Here is a 10,044-nt window from a genome sequence, read left to right on the forward strand (position 1 = left end):
AAGGCCTGGAGCACCTTTGAAGGTGGAGAGAGCGGGGAATGAGGGTAGGGAAGACGAAGAAGAATCATTCGATAGGAGAAAGAAATAGTTCCTCACTTACCATCACTTTTCTTGCTTAGCATAGCATAATTGTTACCATATACATGTGGTAGTGATGTGTGTGAACACACTAGGACCGCCGAGGCATTTTTTCCCTCTTTAGGAGGTTTTTCCCCCCGTGCATTGTATATACGTCCATCACTCTAGGGCTATCTATCTTTCCATTGCACACCAAGTAATACACTCTCTATTGTGTTCCTAGAGCTTCCTTCGTCTTCTCCAAGCTGTATGCGTTTCTCTGCAACCCTAATTCCAACAATTCGTATCAGAGCAGGTCACGTCCTCCCGGGCTTAGTCGCCAGCTACTCCAGCACACGCCTGCTCACTTTCTCCGATTTCAATGAGCTTTGGTGAGCATTCGCAGGTCGACAAAAATTTTGGGACAGCTCAAAGAGCTGGGTCTGCTCAGAATTTTGATTTGGGCTCATTTCGGCCTCCGTTTCCATTACAGGCAGTACTGCACAGGCCATTTCGTCATTTGTGCAGAATTTTTGTCAATGTCGTTTTCTGCATAACATGTGCCTTATAGTCTTCTACGGTTTGTGCTATATAGCACAGGTTGTTCCCGCTCCGTTTCTCCTATTTACAGGCAGTTTTCACATCAAGTGCAGCATTACCATGGCTGACAACAACAACACAGATGTGTCAAGATGTTTGCTGCTGAGGACAGGTTGGATGGGGACAACTACTCTATGTGGGCTTATATGATGCAACATGTTCTTGTGTCAAAGGGTGTCTGGAACATTGTGCAGGGCATTGATGTACGTCCTGGTTCGGAAGATGTAGGTGATGTTGAGGATGTTGCAGGTCTTGCTGCAAGGATTGCAGCTGTTAGAGTTGTTTTGCCTACGGCAGAACAAGCTCGTTGGGATGTTAAGGATGTGCAGGCTCATGCATTGATTGCGTTGTCTATGAAGTGCACCATTGTTCCTCACATCCGCTCAGCAAAATCTGCAAAACAGGCTTGGGATATTCTAGCAGGTCTTTATGCAAGCTGCAATGAGGCTAAAATTGCTTTGCTGCGTAAAGAGCTGGAGTCGAAGATTATGCATGAGGAAGATGATATGGACACTTTCCTTGCTAGTGTCAAGGATATCAATGAGCAGCTTATTTCTGCAGGTGAAGTCATTTCAGACAGTTCCCTTGTGCAGATTGTTCTTGATGCCTTACCAGATTCCTACCAGACTTTTGCTAGTACTTGGAGACTGATGACCCAAGGAAATCCTCAAGTTTTCAAGTTTGATGCATTATGCACATTGCTGTTGCAAGAGTCACTTTCTAGAAAAAAGAGGACTAGGCAGCGTGCAATTGAACAGGCTTTTATTGCTTCTCAAAGAAAGGGTGGTAACAGTAATGCAGCCACTTCTTATGGTTCTGTTGCGAGTAGCAAATATTATGTTCCTAATGTTTCTACTGGCACCAATTCGTCTGGAAATTCTGGTGATAAGGGCAAAAAGAAGATGCGTTGCCATTATTGTAAAGCCAATGATCACTTGATCAAGTCGTGTCCTAAGTTGAAGGCCAAAGAGGCTAAGAAGAAAGAGGGTGGTTCCACTACAAATGTTGGTTCCACTACAAATGCAGCCATTGTTGAGTCTTCTGTGAAAGGAGACTGTGTTGCTGATGTTGATGCAGAATGCGCTTATAGCGCAGAGTGCACTTACAATCCTGCTGTTCATGATGCATGCTTGTCAGTTGCTGCAGATTCACATGTGTGGTATTTCAACAGTGGTGCTACAAAGCACATTACCTCACATCGTGAATGGTTTACCTCTCTCGAGTCTGTCCCTCATGGGAATTCAGTCACTTGTGCCAACAACGCCTCTTATCTAGTTCAGGGAGTTGGAAAGATTGTGCTTACTGTTGCTAATGGCAGTTCTTTCACACTTGTTGATGCACTTTATGTACATGGGATCAAGAAGAATCTCTTGTCTGTATCCGCACTTGCTAGACTTGGACTTGTAGTCAAATTTGTGGATGACAGATGTACAGTTCATGATCTCAGTTTTGGTGATGAAATTGTTGCATCTGGGCTTTTGTGCCGTGGGCTATATAAGCTCACTTTGTATGACAAGTGTGGACAAAACTTTGCAAATGCTGTTGCAGATTCAAGGGCTATTTCAGATGCAAAACTTTGGCATGCACGTTTTGGTCATCTGAATTTTGCCAGTTTGCTGCGTTTACAGAAATCTGATATGGTTGCTTCTTTGCCACCTCTTTAAGCACCTATCAAACATGTTTGTGAACGTTGTATTTTGGGTAAGATGCAGCATTCGACGTTTCCAAAGGATGGTTCAGTTCAGGACACATGCAGGTTGCAGCATGTGCATAGTGATGTTTGTGGGACCATGCAAACTCCATCCTTGGGCAATTACCTGTACTTCGTGACTTTCATTGATGATTACTCCAGGCATGCATGGGTATTTCCGCTTAAAGCGAAGTCCAAAGTTTTTATGTGCTTCAAACAATTTCTGGCTATGGCTAAAAATGTCTCGAAATGTACTATGGGCACCCTCCGTTCCGATCGAGGGGGGGAGTATATGTCTCATGAATTTAATGCATTTCTGGCTAGTCGTGGGATAAAACACCAATGTATAGTTCCTTATACGCCTCAGCAAAATGGTGTTGCTAAGAGGAAAAACAGGTCACTGACGGAAATGGCACGATGTATGGTCAAAAGTCAAGCTTTACCGCATTCTTTTTGGCTTGAGGCCATCATGTGTGCCACTTATGTACTTAACAGGTGTCCTACAAAAGCTTTGCAGTCTATTACTCCATATGAAGCATGGCATGATAGAAAACCTTCTATTGAGCACATGCGTGTTTTTGGTTGTTTGGCATATGCTTTGGTGCCACAAGTGCAGCGCAGAAAATTGGATGATAAGGCTGTCAAATGTATTTTTGTTGGTTATAGTGCTAAAAGCAAAGGTTACAGGTTGTATCATCCGCAAACAAACGTATTCTGGTTTCACGGGATGTAGTGTTTGTGGAAGATTCTGTTCGGCTCTTGCTGTCATGTACTAGAGACAATAATGTAAGCTCACAGGACATTTATGACACTTTGTTGCCTCTTTTCAGTGGTGGAAATACGAATGTAAGTTCCAATGAGGCAAATGTACTGTTAAGTATGGAGCCTGATTTACCCTTGTAATTTTCTGTGGTAAAAGCGCACATTTGTAAGGCCCCCATTATGAGGAGAAGCCATCGTGCATGAAGGAAAATCACTCACCGGAAACCAAAATTTTCACGGACAAGAATCAGGGGCAACTTTAAAGGCCTCGGGGACGGAGGCCCCCGAGACTTTTTTTTTTGCCGGAATATTATGGCCGGACGGCGGCCGGAAAGTGGTCGGAAAACAACTGGTCGGTTGTCCGGTGGCCGGTAGTCAATGGCCGATGGTCAGTGGTCGGAAGTCAATAGCCGATGGCCGGTGGTCGGAAGTCAATGGCCGGTGGCTGGTGGCCGGTGGCCGAATTCAAAAGCGGACTTGTCTTCTCAAGGGCGGCCGTACATGGGCGGATTGGAGGGTCCGATTTGGACTTATTCGCACAAGGGCGGCTACACATGGTTGTCTCTCATAAGAGAGGGCAGCCCTTTTGGCCTATAAAAGGAGGCCATTTCTACACACATTTCATAGTGTGAAGTTGATGCAACAAGGTGAGTGTGCGGTGGTGAGAGTGAATCAAGGCGGGAGCTCCATTAAGGGTATAATCCCTTTGTAAACTACTTCTTGTTTTGAAGTACTAAAGCCATTGAGTGGCTGCTTTCCCGTGGACGTAGCCCACATTGGGTGAACCACGTATATCGTGTGTACTCTCTCTCTCTCTCTCTCTCTCTCTCTCTCTCTCTCTCTCTCTCTCTCTCTCTCTCTCTCTCTCTCTCTCTCTCTCTCTAATCTCGTGTATATAAATCTGTCTCTCTCCATTAAGTAATCTACTCAATTATCTATTTAGCTACGTCTTATTTCCTAACAACTGGTATCAGAGCAAGGTTTGCTCGTAGCTAAATTATCTCAAGGAAAGGATTCCTTGAATTGAGTGGGAGTTATGGCGGAGGAAGGGAAGCTCAAGATTGAGAAGTTCAACGGCAAAAACTACCAACATTGGAAGATGCAGATTGAAGACTATCTCTACCAGAAGGACCTCTATTTGCCACTAGGCGGTCTTGCGAAGAAGCCCGTCACAATGGCAGATGAAGCATGGATTGTCCTTGATCGAAAGGCACTGGGAACAATCCGGTTAAGCTTGGCGTCAACGGTGGCCTTCAATGTTTCGGAGATGAAGACCACGGAGGACTTGATGAAGTCACTTGAGGACTTCTACGAGAAACCATCGGCATCCAATAAGGTATTTCTTATGAAGCGCTTGTTCAATCTAAAGATGGCAGAGAATGGTTCAGTTGCAGAACACCTAAATGACTTTAACACAAACATAAGTCTACTTCGATCAGTGAAAATCAATTTCGATGACGAAGTGCGAGCTCTCCTTATACTATCATCTCTACCGGATAGTTGGGACAGCCTTGTGATGGCTGTAAGTAATTCTATCTCTGGCACAAATACTCTTAAGTTTGATGATGTTGTGGGTGTTCTCCTAAGCGAGGAAATGCGAAGGAGAAGCACAGGAGAATCATCAAGTGCTACACTATCAGTGGAAACAAGAGGAAGGCCTAAGGAGAGGTTCAAAAACCAAAAGGGTCGTGATCGCTCAAGGCGGAGCAAGTCACGCACAAAGTCAGTTCTTGAATGTTGGAACTGCGGCAAGAAGGGCCACATCAAGAAGGATTGCTGGTCCAAGAAGAAGAAGGAGACAGAGTCTCCAGACAACAAGCCAACATCGGAGGCCAATGTGGCAGGTAAAGTAGAGCAAGATGCTCTAATTCTCTCATTAGACAATGTTTCTAATTCCTGGATAGTAGATTCCGGGGCTTCATTCCATGCGACACCACACAAGCAACATTTCCAAGACTACACCAAAGGTAATTTTGGGTATGTATACTTGGGAGATGATGAAGCTTGTGAGATTGTCGGCAAAGGTACAGTTTCTGTCAAAACTGCTAACGGAAATGAATGGAAGCTTAAAGATGTTAGGCATGTTCCTTCTCTTCGCAAAAATTTGATCTCTACAGGACAATTGGACGATGAAGGTCACAACATTGCATTCGGGAAAAAACGGTGGAAGATCTCAAAGGGATCTTTGGTGGTTGCCAAGGGTGAAAAAGTCACTGTTAGCACGCAACCTTCAGCTTGTGCAGCAACTACAGAAGTTGACAGTGCGGTGTGGCACTACCGACTTGGGCATATGAGTGCCAAAGGAATGCAAATCCTTCAAACAAAGAAGCTTCTACCAGGTTTGAAAGAAGTGGACTTAGAGTTCTGTGAAGATTGTGTTTATGGTAAACAAAAGAGGGTAAAATTTCAAAAATCATGAAATGAAAGAAAAAATAAAAAACTTGAGTTGGTTCATTCTGATGTTTGGGGTCCTGCAAGTACACCATCACTTGGTGGCTCATTGTACTATGTAACATTCATAGACGATGCGACTAGAAAAACATGGGTTTATGTCATGAAGAATAAATCCGATGTATTTTCCATATTTCAAAGGTGGAAAGCCTTTGTGGAGAATGAAACAGGTACCAAGGTTAAATGCCTCAAATCCGACAATGGAGGCGAATATTGCAGCCAAGCTTTTGAAAGCTTTTGTGCTAGCAATGGCATTCGGAGGCAAAGGACAACCCCAAGGACACCTCAACAAAATGGGATTTCGGAAAGGATGAACGGGACAATCATGGAACGAGCACGAAGCATGCGGCTACATGCAGGCCTACCGCTTGAGCTTTGGGCGGAAGCTGTAAGTACTTCTGTGTACTTAATCAATCGGTCACCCTCAACGGCATTGGATGGGGGAGTTCCAGAAGAGGCATGGACAGGTAAACCGGTGAATTATGCATTTCTCAAAGTGTTTGGGTGTGAGGCTTTCATGCACATAGATAGAAGCCTAAGATCAAAGTTAGATGCAAAGTCCAAAAAGTGTTTCTTCATTGGCTATGGAGAAGGAGACTTTGGGTATCGCCTATGAAATCCTGAAGATGGTAAAATCTTAAGGAGTAGGGATGTAATTTTTAACGAACAAAATATGTACAAAGATTACTTGGAAAGAAAACAAACAAAAGAAACAGGTGATGAGTACATGGAGCTTGAGGACGGTGAAGACTCAAGGACTGCAAACGGTGACAATGTGCAACAACGTCAACCAAATGAGGAGCCTCAACCTATTCCCCGAAGATCTACAAGAGCAAGTAGACCTCCAGAAAGGTTTGTTCCTTCCTTCAACCATCTCTTGATCTCAAATTCTGGAGAGCCGGAATCATATGAAGAAGCTATGCAACATGAATCCAAAGAAGAATGGACGAAGAGCATGTAAGTGGAGATGGACTCACTACATCGCAACCAAACATGGGAGTTGGTTGAGTTGCCTAAAGGTAAGCGGGCACTTCAAAACAAATGGGTGTACAAGCTAAAGGAAGAAGAAGGTGGGAAGAAAAGGTACAAGTCTAGGCTTGTGGTAAAAGGTTTTTCTCAAAAGAAAGGTATTGACTTCAATGAAATATTTTCTCCTGTTGTAAAAATGAACTCAATTAGGCTTGTCTTAAGCCTTGTGGCTGCTCATGATCTAAATCTCGAGCAAATGGATGTAAATACGGCATTCCCTCACGGTGACTTGGAGGAGGAAATCTACATTCTTCAACCAAATGGGTATGAAGTAAACGGTAAGGAGAAAATGGTTTGTTGATTAAATAAGAGCTTGTATGGTTTAAAGCAAGCATCAAGACAATGGTACTTGAAGTTTGATCGATGGATGTTGGATCATGGATTCACAAGATGCAACTCCGATCACTGCGTCTACACGAAGAATTTGGGAGATGGGAAATTCATCATCCTAATGCTGTATGTTGATGACATGTTGATTGCAAGTGCTAACATGCAAGACATCAAAGACCTAAAAGAGAAGCTGTCTAAATCTTTTTCAATGAAATATTTAGGTGTTGCAAAGAGGATACTTGGTATGAAAATATCAAGGGACAGGACGAAGAAGACAATAAATCTATCTCAAGAAGATTACATCAAGAAGGTACTAGAAAGGTTTGCAATGCAAAATGCAAAACCAGTTTCTACACCTTTGGCTGGTCATTTTAAACTAACGAAGGATATGTGTCCAAAGACATAAGAGGAGATAGCCTATATGTCTAAAGTTCCATATGCTGCAGCGGTAGGTTCTCTAATGTATGCTATGGTCTGGACAAGGCCAGACATTGCACACGCAGTGGGAGTTGTGAGTAGGTTCATGGACAACCCAGGTAAAGAGCATTGGCAAGCTGTGAAGTGGATACTTAGGTATCTAAAAGGGACAACAAAAAATGCTTTGTATTTTGGAGGAACTGATATTTTTCTAGAAGGGTATGCTGATGCAGATATGGCAGGTGACAAAGATACTCGAAGGAGCACTACTGGCTATGTGTTCACAGTTGGAGGCACAGCAGTAAGCTGGGCTTCAAAGCTGCAGAAAGTGGTTTCACTTTCTACCACGGAAGGAGAGTATGTAGCAATGACGGAGGCAAGCAAAGAAATTTTGTGGCTCCACAGATTCTTAGAAGAGCTTGGATTCAAACAAGACAATTGTGTCTTGTACAGTGATAGCCAAAGCGCTATCCATCTTGCGAAGAACTCAGCCTTTCATTCAAGGACAAAGCACATTGAGGTGAGATATCACTTCATACGCACTCTTTTGGAAGAGGGACAACTAAAGCTAGGAAAGGAGCATACAAGTGAAAATCCTGCAAACATGTTTACAAAGGTGGTCAACAAGGAGAAGTTGAGCTTTTGCTCATCTTCAATCGGCATTGAAGGATAAGAAGCCAGAATGGAAAGCAGTCACAGGTTTGGTTTGGAGATCAGTCTCCAAGTGGGAGATTGTTAAGTATGGAGCCTGATTTACCCTTGTAATTTTCTGTGGTAAAAGCGCACATTTGTAAGGCCCCCATTATGAGGAGAAGCCATCGTGCGTGAAGGAAAATCACTCACCGGAAACCAAAATTTTCATGGACAAGAATCAGGGGCAACTTTAAAGGCCTCGGCCTCGGGGGCGGAATATTCTTTTTCGCCGGAATATTATGGCCGGACGGCGGCCGGAAAGTGGTCGGAAAACAACCGGTCGGTTGGCTGGTGACCGGTAGTCAATGGCCGATGGCCGGTGGTTGGAAGTCAATGGCCGGTGGCCGGTGGTCGGAAGTCAATGGCCGGTGGCCGGTGGCCGAATTCAAAAGCGGACTTGTCTTCTCAAGGGCGGCCACACATGGGCGGATTGGAGGGTCCGATTTGGACTTATTCGCACAAGGGCGGCTACACATGGCTGTCTCTCATAAGAGAGGGTAGCCCTTTTCACCTATAAAAGGAGGCCATTTCTACACACATTTCATAGTGTGAAGTTGCTGCAACAAGGTGAGTGTGAGGTGGTGAGAGTGAAGCAAGGCGGGAGCTCCATTAAGGGTATAATCCCTCTGTAAACTACTTCTTGTTTTGAAGTACTAAAGCCATTGAGTGGCTGCTTTCCCATGGACATAGCCCACATTGGGTGAACCACGTATATCATGTGTACTCTCTCTCTCTCTCTCTCTCTCTCTCTCTCTCTCTCTCTCTCTCTCTCTCTCTCTCTCTCTCTCTCTCTCTCTCTCTCTCTCTCTCTCTCTCTCTCTACTCTATAATCTCGTGTATATAAATCTGTCTCTCTCCATTAAGTAATCTACTCAATTATCTATTTAGCTACGTATTATTTCCTAACATGTACAGCCTATGAGGGTTTCTGAAAATGTTTTAGATCAGCCTATTACTGATGCAGATTTACATGATGTACTTGATGAGTAAAGGGTTGAAAATGAGTAGGCTAGAGGTTTGCCAAAATGGCTGGTGCACACTTTGCGTGACAGTAAATTGGATGCACCTTTGTCTAGTCGTACTCGTTCAAGCTCTCGCCATGCATCTTATGCATCAGATTGTTATGATTTGACTGTGTCTAGTTTACATGATGTTGAGGAGCCTCTATCTTTTGATGAAGCACAGAATTCAAAAAATTGGATGTCTGCCATGCAATCAGAATATGATGCACTTATAGAAAATGACACATGGACTCTATGTGATTTGCCTCCTGGCAAAAAGGCCATTGGTACGAAGTGGGTTTACAAGTTGAAACGCAAGCCGGATGGTGAGATCGTTCACCATAAGGCTCTACTTGTTGCAAAGGGTGACATATTTGGTGACATATTTGAGGAAGTTTATGTAACGCAGCCTCGCGGTTTTGTCATAAAAGGACAAGAGGACAAAGTGTGCAAATGTAACAAGGCTTTGTATGGGTTGAAGCAATCTCCTCGTGCTTGGTATGAGAAAGCTGACACTCATTTGGTCAAACAAGGCTTTCGCAACAGTCCAACAGAAAGCACATTGTATGTAAAGCATGAGGGTGATGTACTTCTCATTGTGGTTCTTTATGTTGATGATTTGCTGATCACTGGACCAAATGAGAGACATATTGCTGAATTTAAGGCTGATTTGAATGCTACTTTCAAGATGAAAGATTTGGGGCTGTTGCATCATTATTTGGGTATACAGTTTAAGCAGTGTGATGGTGGTATTGCCTTGTGTCAGAAAAGTTACATAGAGACATTGCTATGTAAGTTTGGACTTGAGGATTGCAAACCTATTGCCACTCCCATGGAAACACGTTTGAAGTTGAGTCTTCATGATGCTGGTGATCCTGCTGATGTCACTCTTTACCAAACTGCTATTGGCTGCCTCATTTATGTATGCAACACGAGGCCGGATATTCAGTTTTAAGTCTCATAGGTCAGCAGATTTATGCATAGCCCAGGGTCTAAGCATTGGCAGGCTGTCAA

Source organism: Adiantum capillus-veneris, chromosome 14 (assembly GCF_014529385.1).
Source record: "Adiantum capillus-veneris isolate H3 chromosome 14, ASM1452938v2, whole genome shotgun sequence".
Classification (NCBI taxonomy): Eukaryota; Viridiplantae; Streptophyta; class Polypodiopsida; order Polypodiales; family Pteridaceae; genus Adiantum; species Adiantum capillus-veneris.